Raw genomic sequence first — 15,265 nt, forward strand, 5'->3', positions numbered from 1 at the left:
AATTATAAAAGCTAGTGTAATCATATTAACTATATCATGAGGGAACAAATAGGGAGTCAAGGGAACAAAAAGTTTACACTCTTTGGGAATGATCAGAAGTTAAATTCTCACTAGCATCCTCACTGTATGGAGGAAGCTGCACAGAAAAACCTCCGAAGGACAAGTGTCTGGCTCAGTTCTACCAGGGTGGAGGTAGCACAGCTTTCTTCTCCAAGTTACTATGTTTCTCTGTCAGAGGCATGTAGGGAAATGTACCTCATCGAATTCTGAAAATCAGCATAAGAACATCAGGTTTTCTTTCTCAACTAAACCAATTGTATTAGGTTAAATGTAAGTTATATATTACAAGATCAAATCAATACAAGCTTGTGATGATGTTTAAGGATATTCCTCTAGTTTAAGTATCTTCTTATAAGAATTACTGTAGCAACTCTTTTTTCAAAATGTTTTCCAGATCTGAACAAGTCCCCAGTTAGCTAAATATCCTTAATTCATGTTGTTCAGATTTTGGTTCATTAGAAAGTCATGACCCTGCAGTTCACATTTTGTTACTTTCAAATCAACTTGACAAAACAAAACAAAAAACAAACAAACAAACAAACAAAACCTCACTATCTCTGCTACAGAACCCTTACTTGCTTGATTGTGAGTTGGTGGACACCTGAGATGGTGTCAGTTACAGAGATGTCCCTGATATAGTTTGAGACCATGGAGTGTTCAAAAACAAGCTATCCCACTAAAAGAGGAGACTGGGATTGAGGAAAGCTCTGTGATAGCTTCAGTTTCTCATACACACCAAAAAGCCTTTAGAAATTAAAGCACAGGAGGTGAGTGTCAAGCCAGCCCAGGGGAGCGCCTCACTCACCCCAAGATAACAGATGTCATCGCCAGGAAAGTACACCGCCTCTTCAAACGAGATTAGCGCTGTTAGGATAGTCTTCCTATGGAGGAAAATGCCTCTTTCTCTACGCACTGGAATGGCAAAAAGTAGTAATATTCAGAAAAGTAGCCAGATGGAAGACAAATGATGACAGGAAGAAGCAGCTCTCCTTGGAGGCTTATATCTCTTTCACAAACATGAAATAATGCATATGTAGACTTTAGTTAAACAATACAACGCACGTCATGACGGCTATAAGGAAAACATCTGTGAAAGTGTAGAAGCAGCAGTAGATAAAGCAGCTTAAGAGAGAGAGTCTCATAGAGTTTACACTTGGTTCTAAAGAATGCAATAAGAAAAGCAGGCAGAGATATCTAAGTATTGTTTCAGGAAGTGAAAATAATGTGTTCAGGTATTGTGTGGAAAAACACTGTATGAACAGGGAATAGTGTTTAGTGTTCAGGACATTTATTAGGCTTAACTCTTGTGGAAGGGGTATATAGGATGGAATGGTTTGAGCTCAGATTTGAAGGAGTGGTGGTTTCAGTTTATGAAATAACTGATCAGCTGTGCTGTGGAGTGTAAAATACATCTTGCTGATGATAGGAGCCAATGAAGGCAATTTAGGAGAGATGGTAGTGTAAAGGCTACTGACTAGAGATGAAGATGATAAGCAATAAACAACATAGGAAGCTATTACAATTGTCTCAAATAAGAATGATGAAAACATTGTATCAAACGTTTAAAAAGGGTGCATAAAATGTAATAAAGAATTACTTTAAAGTATAAACTTTGTGTTAGTAAAAGATAGACAGCCAATACATATCTATGCCACTGTAACCTGTCCTCTTTTATTACTTCATTGTACCCATGTCTAGCAACATTTAATACTGAGTTTCAGTTTTCATATAAGCACAATATGTGTTTTGAACTCTGTGATTTTGATTTTTTTATTAAATCAAATCTGTTTCCGCCAAATCTATTGAACAGATAAAACACTTATATATTTTGGCTGAGATGATAGAGTAAAACACCCAAATTAGTTCACTTTTCCCAAAGGGGTCCTTGTAACATTTCTGATAAAAACGAATTCTCACAGATCCAGTCAGAAAGCGGCTGGGTTGGATAATTACTAAGATCCTTCCAGCTCTAGTGTGTTACTATTCTCTGAGGACGTGATTATTCCAGTGATTGATTTCTATTTTTACACAAGGTGACTATTCCCAGAAATAATGTCACTCACTATGAAGTATGATAACTTACGTAAGTGGATGAAAATAGCAATGTGCAGTAATTTTCTTTCTAAGTTTCTGATTACTCTCTATTGTAATTTGTCAGTGAAAACACTCAAAGTTAAAACTACAATCACTTTATTTTACTGATTATAGAGTGAGCCAGTTCAGTCAAGATTGGTGACCACTATGTATTTGAATAAGTAAATTTCTGAGGAAAGAAATCTATAGCTATCGGGTCATTCTTGCAGGTAACTATTATGTACCAAGACCTATTATTTGTTAAAGTCTTTCTTAATTTAGTCTAAACAAAGCTGTGTTATTATCTGCCACTTCCCCTTCAATAGCCAGTTCATTAGCATTGGTATTCTTTAGATGTATTAGTTCAAAGGAAGATCCTATCTCTAATAATATGGGAGAAAAACGTGCCTCATCTTTCCCCATTGCTAGTGGGAGTAGGGTTCTCCGAGTATCACTGGAATAAGCATTTGCAGAGTCCCCCAGGGGAGGATAAAGTAAGGTAGAAAGCTTTATTTTTGTGGAATTATAACCCAGGGTTTCCAAAGTCCCATTTCCATTAGTCCAGTTGTAGAAGAGTGGCTGGGGTTTTAGTAGGGCTAACATCAGTGTGAGTATCCAGAGTTTTCTTTCCATGTTGGAGCAGGGTCCAGTCCAGCATCAGGTTAGTTGAAATTCATTAGTCCATTGTGTGCTACATGAGAGAATGCAAAGAAGTCAAGCATGAGCCATGAGCCAAGCGTGTCAAGAGAAACAAAGAGTATAAGAGCTCCAGCTTCTTTGTTTCGGGATTATATAGCCCACGTTTCTGTTCACTTGCCAACAGCCATGCCCATTCTGGCCAACCATCTCTGTCCCCAGGTGTGATTAACAAACAGGCAAGTATCCTCCCTATGTCATCCCAACTTTACTGGGCATGCATCTATCTTCCCTTTGTTGGATCCCCTACCCCACTGTTTGGCAGGGAGCATGTCTGGCCTTCCCTTTGTTCCTTCCCTGTCCTATATAATAAAAGCCCAGCGACCATTATGGCGTAACGACCAGAACGAACAATGACCAGATGACCAGCCTGTAGCTATGATGAGCACTGACCCAAACCATGCTGTCAGTGCCCTGATAGCCCCAAATCCCATTCACCCACACCCCAGACCCTGACAAGAGGGAGGCAGGAGCCAGATACCCAGATACGTGGATACCTGAATTCCCTTTCAATGTGCACTGGACCACAAGTTATTAATAACTAGCTAATTGCAATTATATCACAAGTTCCAGTGGACATGAAGATGTGACCCCAGATCCCTGTTAAAAGGAAGACTTATTGTCCCAGCTGTCAATATACAGTTTCCAGCTGTTATATATTTCAAAGTTTGCCTCAGCTCCATAGAATCACTTTTACCAAGGGAGAGCCCTTCCTTGAAGGGCCTGCATCAGCCAACATTATAAAGATGCAGACATTTTGAGCCACTGCAGGACAACTCTGACAGACAATATTGTTAGAGTTCCTGATGGGGTTGACTGAGGATTGGCAAGACCTGCACTGCAGGATGGCTTCTACCCAATCCTGCTTCACTTCCTTTTCTTTTCCACAAGACCTATGCCTAATAAATGTCCTAAACACTAAACTCCACCAGAGCATCTACGGACAGAAATCAAACCTGAAATATTCTATATGATAGATTCACATTCATTTTGGATTTCAGCATCTGTCATCTTCAGTGTATAGCTAAAACTGACACAAAATGGTTTTTATTACAGGTGAGTGCATGTGTGTGTATTCATATGTACACACATACACACACACACACATATATATACACATATATACATATATATATATATATATATATATATATATATATATACAAACATAGCACTCAGATGTTCAAAAAGTCTGTGCACTCATTTCTTAGATCATAGTTAAATTTATCTCTCCAAGTCCCAAATTTATGTGACTACTGAGTTCTTGGTAACTTGTATTTAGTTTTATGTGGCACTAAATAATGTTCATTTTTATTGCCTATTTAATATTTTTTTCTAGTAGACTGTGAACATGTGATTTGCTTATAGTATGTGTTTTATAAAATATTTTGAGTAAATGAATATTTTATAAACTATTATTATAACTCATGTTATTTTTCTAAAAACTCAACAGATTTTGTGCTATGGACATGAATTTTATCATTTTAATTTTGTAACAAAAGTTTGTGTGATATAATAATGATACAATAATTAAATATGTGATTTTATTATTATACTCTATTAGTACATCTTAATTAACAAATTTTTCTTTTTGAATATTTCATATTACCTAGAATTAGTTATACCTATATCTCGATAGATATTTATTTTGTAAATAATGTAATAATTATTCTATCAGTTTTAATTTGGATTAATATTCAATGTTTTTTTACTAAAAGTTTCTAATAATTAACTTAGCATTTTTTTGATTGTTTTCAGAAGAGCATACACAACAAATTGTTACCATATTTATTAGGGTAGGGTAAACTGCTATAGAAAAAAACTGAAAAACAAAAGTAGTGTATTGTTTGTTCACAAAACCATTCAAGGTTTGGTTTTATTTATTTATTTATTTATTTGCTTATTTGCTTATTTATTTGTTTAGACTCGCAGGTGAGTCTTTTGTCATTTCTTGATTCAAAACCCCAATTTTTCCCTTGGAGGCTCTAACAACCTCCTAGGGTATTGCTGTGGAGAGTCATTACTGAGGCTGGCTCACCGCACTCAGTTTCTAGCAGGTAAAAAATAGGAAAGAATACTTAGGAGAAAGACCTTTTCTGGACCAGTCAATACAGTGAAGATCACTTCTGCTTGTATTTCATTATCAGGTATTTAATCATATGGCCACACCTACACTGTAATAGGGCTGCAAAGTATAGCCAACAAATGAACTTAGAAAAAACCGTAAAAGCAGATATTTCTATCACAAACAACCTTAGTGCTTTAAAAAAGTCTACCTTGGAAAATGTCAAGCATTTATAAAAGTAAGGGGTATAGTATAAAAACTCAGGTCAATCTTATTTAATTTAGTCTCTGCCTACTTTTTAAACACAGATCTGACATTATCTATTTTCACTCATAATATTTCTGTATCTGTTTGTGATCATTTGTCAGAATTTCTTTTTGAAGACATCATCACCATGAAATTACTCCCAACAAATTTAATCATAATTTATCACCAACTAATAACAAATCTGTATTTAAATTTATCTAATTGGGAAGACCAAAGGTTGGAAAGAAGGTAACAACCACTATCTCTCTCACAACTTTGAATACAGACTATAAACTTGTTGTTTCAAAACTGACTTGGGATTGTGAAACATATAAAAGGTAAATTTGCCATTTGTTTTAGACATTTAGATTTATTTTTGTGTCTTGTATTCTTGCAAAGACAGATGCATTGTGCAATAAAACATTGTTAAGATTCTCATGGGGAAACTGCAAGAAAAGCAGATTTCCAAGTTCTAATTCTGGATACTTGTTTCTATAAGTCTGAGTTGAAGTCTAGGAATCATTTTAACAATACCCAGGTTATCTTTAATTATATTCACTTAGAAAATAATCCTATATAATAAAAGCCTAATATGCTAAGTATCCAGTCATTCTGCTGTTCATTCAACCAGTCAAAGCATAATATGCTAATGATATGCTAAGACCCTTCAACCGCTCGCTATGATATGCACTGACCATGGGGGGCAGATACTCCAACTGGTAGGTTAGCTTGCTGCTGGGGTCCAACTGATCAGGACTGAGCAAGATGGGCTGGACAAACCCTGGAACTCTTCCACAGTCCCTCCCCAGCTGGCCAACCTCTCCAACTGTGCACTGGTAGGGTCCCTTGGCCTGGCCTGTGCCCTCTTGCAATTCGGGACCCCTTGGGTGATGTCAGAGAGCCAGGTTCAGCCTGATCCTGCAGACCAGGCCGAGGGACACCACTGGTGCACGAATTCATGAACTGGGTCTCTAGCGTATGTATAATAAGGAGAGAATAGTAGGCAGAATTCTAAGATGGCAACCCCGCTTGTGTACACACAACTTCTCCCCTTATGCAGCTAAACACTAGAAACTCCTGTGAAGGGATTTTGCAGAATAATTAAAGTCCCACATTAGTTGACCTTAAGATGAGGAGATAATCCTGATGGGTCAGTCGTAATAACATGAACCCTTACAAATTCAGAGTTTTCTCTAATTGGTTGTAGAATGGAAAGTCAGAGAGGTGCTCCATGTAGTGTGAAAGAAAAAAAACAAAAAACCATGTTATGAATGCTCTGGGTTCCACATGGAAAGAAAATATGAGTAGCCTCTAGGAGCTGAGTGCTCTATAGCCAAAAGCTACCAGGATATTGCTGACCTCAGTCATACCACCACAAGGGTATAAATTCCTCTAACCATCTGTGACTTCTGTAACAAATAACCATAAACTAGGTGGCTTAATAGAACACACATTTATTCTCTCACAGTCAAAAGACCAAAGTTGGTATCAATGCATATCCCTCTACTTTTCTCTTGATTACGAAAGGGACTACCTATATAATCTCAAAATAATCACATCTACAAAGACTTTGCCAGATAAGGTAACATTTCCATGTTCCAATGATTAGGATGTGAGTAGCTGTTGGGGGCTCTTTTTCAAGTTAGCATAACAGCATAGAAGAAGACCTCAGGTCCAAATGGAAGCTGCAGTTCCAGGGAGTGTGGATTTCAACCTAATGAGAGACCTGAGCAAAGAAGCCACCCACCAGCAGTGCACGAGGGTCCCTTTTCTCCACAGCCTCACTAGCACTTGCCATTTGTTGATTTGTTGATGGGAGCCATTCTGACAGGTGTGAGGTGATATCTCATTGTCATTTTAATTTGCATTCTCTAATGATTAGTGACTTCGAGCATTTTTTCCTATGTCTCTTGACCATCTGTATGTCCACTTTGGAGAAGTCTCTATTTAAGCCCTTTGCCCATTTTTAATTGGATCATTTGTCTTCCTTTTGTTGTTGTATGAGCTCCTTATATATTTTGGATATTAACCCTTTATCAGATGTATCATTAGCAAATATGCTCTTCCATACAGTGAGCTTCCTTTTCACATTGTTGATGGTTTCTTTTGCTGTGCAGAAGCTTTTTATTTAGATGTAGCCTCGCCCTAGCAGCCATTATGGAAAACATTATGGAGTTTCCTTAAAATGTTAAAAGTGGACTGCCATTTGATCCAGTGATCCCACTTCCAAGAATATATCATAAGACTTCAGAAACACCAATCAGAAAGGATATATGCACCATTAACAGTGCAATTTACAATAGCTAAGATCTGGAAACAGCCCATGCCCATTAGTAGCTGAGTGGCTAAAAAAGCAGTGGTACATTTATACCACGGAATACTATGCAACAGTAAAAAAGGATATCTTACCCTTTGAGATGTATGGAAGGACCTGGAGAATATTATGCTAAGAGAAATAAGCCAGTCAGAGCAAGACAAGTATCACATGATCTCACTCATATGCGGAATCTAATGAACAAAATAGATTCAGAGACATAGAAGCATGAACAGACTGTTAAATCTCAGAGGGAAGGAGAGGTGGGTGAGAAGAGATTAGCCAAAGAACTTGTATGCATATATGCATAACCCATGGGCACAGACAATAGTGTGGAGAAGGTCTGCAGTGGAGGGGTGGGAAGGGGGCTAGAAGGGGTCAATTGGGGAAAAAGTGGAACCTCTGTAATACTTTCAACAATAAAGATTAAAAAAATAAAAACTAAATTAAAAAGACTCCAGTCATACATGCCTGGACTTCTGACTTCCATAACCATGTGCTAGTAAGTGAATTTGTTAAGTTTGCTGGGATTGGTGGTTATTGTTACTGAGTAGTAGAAAACCAATACAGTGGTAGTGGGCTTTATCCTGAAGTGTTTAGGCTATGATCTTCCCCTTCTGAAAACTTCTTCTTTCATGTTACCTGGTTAAAAAAAAGATACCTTTGTTTACTCAGAAGTGCATTGTATTTCCTTAATCTTCATACCCCAACACTTCCCTTTATTAGTACCTCCACAATTTTCTTTTTATTCTGAAAGTGAATTTCATTTTATTTTTAATTTTTTTTATTGATTAAGTTATTACATATGTGTCCATATCCCCACTTTACTCCTATCCCCCCCACTCATGCCCTCACCCCCACTGTTGTCTGTGTCCATTGATTAGGCCTATATGCTTGCATATAAGTCCTTTGGTTGATCTCTCCCCCTTACCCCCACCCTCCCCTACCTTCCCTCTGAGTTTTGATGGTCTGATCAATGCTTCTCTGTATCTGGATCTGTTTTTGTTCATCAGTTTATGTTGTTCATTACATCCCATAAATGAGTGAGATCATTTGGTATTTATCTTTCTCTGACTGGCTTATTTCACTTAGCATAATGCTCTCCAGTTCTATCCATACTGTTGCAAATAGTAAGAACTCCTTCTTTTTTATTGCAGTATAGTATTCCATTGTGTAGATGTACTACAGTTTTTTAATTCACTCATCTACTGATGGGCACTTAGGCTGTTTTCAGATCTTAGCTATGGTGAATTGTGCTGCTATGAACATAGGGGTGCATATATCCTTTCTGATTGGTGTTTCTAGCTTCTTGAGATATATTCCTAGAAGTGGGATCACTGGGTCAAATGGGAGTTCCATTTTTAGTTTTTTGAGGAAACTCCATATTGTTTTCCACAGTGGCTGCACCAGTCTGCATTCCCACCAGCAGTTCAGGAGGGTTCCTTTTTCTCCACATCCTCACCAACACTTGTCGTTTGTTGATTTGTTGATGATAGCCATTCTGACACAACTTTCATTCACAGTTAACATTTTCACCCATGTTCTTTAAATACCTTCTTAACATCAACTTATATCCCATCTGACTTGAATCTATTTTTAGCAAGGCTGACAAAATGATGTATCTAAATATCAACTATAATCATATCATTTTCCATATGAATACTCTTTACTAACTCCCCACAGAATTTAGGGGGGGAAATATCAGCTTTTTATCATGAATATGTACAATTTGCATATATTTTAAAAGTGAAATGGGGAAATTTTGTTCCCAGTTACAAAAACACTTTGAACTGAGCCTATGAGCCATTATCCTCTGTGTTAAATGTACATTCATGGAAAAAGGGGAGAGACCCAGGCTAACCTGACTGAGACTCTCTATGCCGATGTCATGCTTTCCTCTACCTCTCCATGGATGCGCTTGGCTTACTGTCAGGACTTCTATGCTCAAGTCACAAACAACCTTCCCTAGAATCTTTCTATGCTACCTCTGGGCCGAAATAGTCACCTTTCCCTTGTCATTATAGTTACTCTACCACCCTCACTAAATATTTACTTACCTAAGGGCTGTGTAATGGTTTCATTCTCCTATCTGTGCTCTGCCTCATAAAGTGCTTGGCATATAATTTCTTAATAAATATTACTAAGTGAAGTGAATGAATAAATGGAATATATATATATATATATATATATATATATACATATATATACATATATATACATATATATTTGCCTTGTTGTAGTTGGTTTTAAAAAAATGTTTAATTTATGAGATATCAACCCTTTTGCTCTCATCTGCCTCTGTTGGATTAATTACAGTGTATTGTGATGGTTTGTTATCGGTCGGACTCTTATAATTCTGACATATAAGCAGCACGGTATTTCATTTGGCGACACGGCCCCAGCACCTAGAAGAATGTCCTGTGCATATTAAGTATTTAATATAAATTTTTACTTTTGAAATACATAATGAAAGGGAGGAATTTAGAAAGAATCCAAGGAAGTAATAACATAATAATAGAACACAGATAAGTGATTTTGGGGAAATTCGAGCTTAGAGGAAAATAGCATGTAGTATAGTTGGAAGTTGGAATAATTAACACTTTTTTGTTGTTTGTTTTGCTTGCTTACATTCAGTTACTTTTAAAATACATGTTCATGGGGGTAAGAAGGACTCATGAGAGGGTGAGACATTGAAAATAATATAAAGAAACTTATAACTGAGAGATCAACTTTGCCAAATAGATGCAAGCAGGCATAATCAACTACAGACAGTGATACTCTTTCCTTCAGACAAGCTAAAAGTGAAAAAAATAAATAAAAAGAGGGAGGTTTCATTTTTTTTTAATTAAACCTTTATTGTTCAGATTATTACAGTGTTCCTCTTTTTTCCCCCCATTGTTCCCCTCCACCCGGTTCCCACCCCACCCTCTGCCCTTACACCCCCCTACTGTCCTCATCCATAGGTGTACGATTTTCGTCCAGTCTCTTCCCACACCCCTTTCCCCACTGAGAATAGTCAGTTCACTCCCTTTCTATGCCCCTGATTCTATTATATTCATTAGTTTACTCTGTTCATCAGATTTTTTATTCACTTGATTTTTAGATTCACTTGTTGATAGATGTGTATTTGTTGTTCATAATTTGTATCTTTACCTTTTTCTTCTTCTTCCTCTTCTTAAAGGATACTTTTCAGCGTTTCATATAATACTGGTTTGGTGGTGATGAACTCCTTTAGCTTTTCCTTATCTGTGAAGCTCTTTATCTGACCTTCAATTCTGAATGATAGTTTTTCTGGATAAAGTAATATTGGTTGTAGGTTCTTGCTATTTATCACTTTGAATATTTCTTGCCACTCCCTTCTGGCCTGCAAAGTTTCTGTTGAGAAATCAGCTGACAGTCGTATGGGTACTCCCTTGTAGGTAACTGACTGTTTTTCTCTTGCTGCTTTTATGATTCTCTCTTTGTCTTTTGCTCTTGGCATTTTAATTATGATGTGCCTTGGTGTGGTCCTCTTTGGATTCCTTTTGTTTGGGATTCTCTGTGCTTCCTGAACTTGTAAGTCTATTTCTTTCACCAGGTAGGGGAAGTTTTCTGTCATTATTTCTTCAAATAGGTTTTCAATATCTTGCTCTCTCTCTTCTTCTGGCACCCCCATAATTCAGATGTTGGTACGTTTGAAGTTGTCCCAGAGGCTCCTTACACTATCTTCATATTTTTGGATTCTTTTTTCTTTTTTTTTCCAGTTGAGTGTTTTTTGCTTCTTTGTATTTCAAATCTTTGACTTGATTCTTGTGATCCTCTAGTCTGCTGTTGGAACTCTGTATAATATTCTTTATTTCAGTCAGTGTATGCTTAATTTCTAGTTGGTCCTTTTTCATAACCTTGAGGGTCTCATTAGATTTATTGAGGGTCTCACTAATTTATTGGCAGTTTCTAGAAAATTCTTGAAAAACCTTATAACCATGGTTTTGAACTCTATTATCAAGTAGTTTGCTTTCCTCCATTTCTGTCATTTGTGACCTGTTTCTTTGTCTCCACATTTTGGCTGCTTCCCTGTGTTGATAGAGTGGGGGGGGGGGGCAGGCTTTCTGTTCTAGATGTCCTATAGGGCCCAGTGGTTCAGCCTCCCCAATTACCTGAGGTGGACACTCTTGGTGCACCCCTCTGTGGGCTTTGTACACAATCTTGTTGTAGCTAAGCCTTGATTGTTGTAGGTATCACTGGGAGGAATTGACCTCCAGGCCAATTGGCTGTGAGAATCAGCTATGTCTACAGTGGGAGAACTTCTGTGCTGGAGACACCCTTATGGGGCAAGACTTGCTTCAGTGGGCTTTGGTGCTCACTGAGTCTGCCCCTGAGTGTGTCCCTTATGGATCTGAGGAATTGTAATCTGGATGGTTCCACTCTGACACCTGGGTACACTGGCTCTTGGATCTCTAAGGAGGTGCTAATTTAGCTTCTGCCTGAGGCTACCCAGCAGGAGCTATGGAGAGATCTGGAGATTCCTCTTCTTTGTTTGGGGTTTGGAGGTGCACACATGAAGCCCAGCTGTGAAGCAATGCAAGCTGCTGTGGGGCCTTTGGCCTTCTTTTGGATGTTCTGGGTCTCTCTGATCCAGCTGCAGTTTGTTAGGTAATTAAAAAGAGGGAGGTTTCAATGGAAGGCTTTTATTTTTTCTGAAACAAGAAGCAAGATCATCTGCTGAGAAGAGAAAATGCTGGTGCGATTCCTTGCTTAAGGAAGTGTTTTGGTAAAGACATAAAATAGTCACTTTGGACTAATTAAAAGCAAAATCTGGTGATTAAGGAAAAAGTAATGGAGCCTGAGTTTAAGACACTATCTTCAAAATTATGAAGAGCAAGTTTCCACATTCTTCCTAAATATCAGCATTTAATCTCTGACAAATTCTTTCTGGTCCTGTTTCCCAGATAAAGCATAATAAGGTATAGTTTTCCTGATACTCTTTCTTGAAATAAAGACTTTGCAGTTCTGATATTTCTATCAAAATTTATAAAACAGTAACTTAATAAATATTCTAAAATAAATAAAAATAAAATTTATTTACTTTATCTCACTAGTTTGGCTTATGTATAATCAGAAAACTATTGTGCTACACATACACACCCACACTAACACACGTTTTCATTGCCATTTGTTACAGAATATCAATAAACTGTGTGAATTAAGATATATTAATTATAAAGCTAAAGGGAATAGAACATATTAGAAAAGTAAACCTGGGAATTACACTTATCAGTTATAAACTGTATTTTTTCATAACTGTTGCCCAAATGTATCATTATATAAGCTTCATTGAGTTCTCCCCAAATCCAACTTTGTAAAAAGGTTTTTTGGAAAGAATAGGATGTCAATTAATCAAGGAACTGAAGGGAGAGAGCAAACTGTTAGAGGGTGAGACTTGACAATCTCAAAGACTGATATTTGAATTCATGGAATATCAGTACTAATGGGTGTCACTGCTGTCTCACTGCACTAACTCAGAATACAAAAGAATTTGAGCCCTATATGTTAATTAAATTATAATTATATCAGAAAATGAGCATTATTGGGACTAGATTAAGTCATTTTATGTATATTCAATCATGTTTAAACAAATTTTTCTAATTTGCATTTTTTTCTGTGTGTTTGACTATCGTAGGTTTTTTTTATGCCTACTCTACAGTGATAATTATTCCCATCACAAAGAGTAGCACTTTTATCAAACTTTGCAACAGACTCAGTGCTACAATCCCTTCATTAAAACTGCTAAGTCAAATTGCCAATACTTGCTTTATCGACAAGGATTGTAAAGCCGTTATTTTTCACTTAAAAAAGATTTTCATTGTGAAAAATCAACACTGTCCTAGAATTTTAAAATACGTATGTATTAATAGATTGAAATAATGTTGTTACAATTGCAACCCAAAATGCTATGCTATCCACTAGAGATTCTAGAAGAGTAGGATTTAGCAAACCTGTCTCATATGACTGACTTTGTCATTTAGGTAATTCAAATCATATCACTGAGCTAAAAGGCTCCAAATCTGTGGAACTAAATAACACTAAAATCAGTAAGTAAATGACTGATGCTTAGGAGAAAGCATGAAAGTAATAAAGATTTTATGGAAGCATTTCAGGTATAAGATTTAAAAAAAAATAAGCTATTTATTAATTTTTTCAATAAATGCTTATGTAGTAAATACTATGAATGACAAGGTATTTATTATTTCTTTCAACAAATAGTTATGCCACCACACTGCTAGTTGTTAGGAAAACAGCAATGGAAAACAAAGCAAACAAATAAACAAAAAATGATCTTTGCCTTTGATGCCAACAATCTCATCCCTTTTCATTTTGATGCTGGCTTCTTTTGTTGTGCAGAAGCTTTTTATTTTGATGTAGTCCCATTTGTTTATTTTCTCTTTTGTTTCCCTTGCCCTAGAGGATGTATAGGTGAACATGTTGCTAAGAGACATGTCTGAGATTTTGCTTCCTATGGTTTCTTCTAGAATTTTTATGGTTTCATGACCTACTTTATTCATTTATCCATTTTGAGTTTATTTTGTGGTGTAAGTTGGTGGTCTAGTTTCATTTTTTTTGCATGTACCTGTCTAATTATCCTAACACCATTTATTAAAGAGACTGTCATTAACCCATTGCATGCTCTTGCCTCCATTGTCAAATATTTGAGCATAATGGCTTATGTAGATTTCTGGGTTCTCTGTTCATAGCAGCATTATTTAAAATAGCCCAAGTGCCCATCAGTAGATAAATGGCTTAAAAACCTGTGATACATTTGCACAATGGAATACTATGCTGCTGTGAAAAAAGAAGGATCTCAAGTGGATGGGTGGGGTGGATGGGTAGTGATTAACCTGGGAACATATATGCATATATGCATAGCCCATGAACACAGATAATAGAGTGGTGATGGCCTGGAAGTAGTGGGTACAAGGTGGAGGCAGTCAATGGGAAAAAAACAAAGGGGGCATCTGTAATAATTTCAACAATAAAGATAAATTTAAAAATGAAAATAATGCTAAATTAAAAATAAAAAGAAGGATCTCTTACCTTTTGAGACAGTATGGAGGGACCTGAAGAGTATTATGCTAAGGAAAATAAGCCAGTCAGAGAAGGACAAGTATCACATGATCTCACTTATATGTGGAATTTAATGAACAATATAAACTGATAAACCAAGAAGATCAAGAGACATTGAAGCATGCTACAGACTGACATATTTCAGAGGGAAAGAGGCAAGAGAATAACTAATAAAATTACATGAATATATTCATAGCCCATGAACAGACAGTAGTGCAGGGAAGTCCTGGAAAGTGGGAGGGAGCAGGATAGAGGAATTGTATGAGGGGGAAAAAGGAAAAACAAACAAACAAACAAACAAAGTGGACATCTGTAATACTTTCAACAATAAAGATAAATTTTAAAAAGGATTAAAAATAATATAGTGAACAAGATAGTAAAGATTCTTGAGGGGGGGATTGGGCCCCATCAAATGTTATATACATTGCCTTCTATGAAACCACTGTTAGCTCAAATATAGTATGCTGATGAAGAAGAGATAGCACCTGCCCAAGAGAATTATGGGAATTGCAGGGTGGAAACACAGCACAAAGAAAGAGGGTAAGAGAGTGATTGATATGAATAGCTCTTCTGTTCACAGAATGTGAATTTAGCTGACATAACTATTTCCTTTCTAACATTCCTCAGTTTAAGGGATATGAGCCTTAAAAAAAAAAAAAAGACATTATTTTTTCATGATAAGCACTTCTCTCTTGTTAAAGCATCTATAA

This window comes from Myotis myotis, unplaced genomic scaffold (genome assembly GCF_014108235.1).
Source record: "Myotis myotis isolate mMyoMyo1 unplaced genomic scaffold, mMyoMyo1.p scaffold_m19_p_3, whole genome shotgun sequence".
Taxonomy (NCBI): Eukaryota; Metazoa; Chordata; class Mammalia; order Chiroptera; family Vespertilionidae; genus Myotis; species Myotis myotis.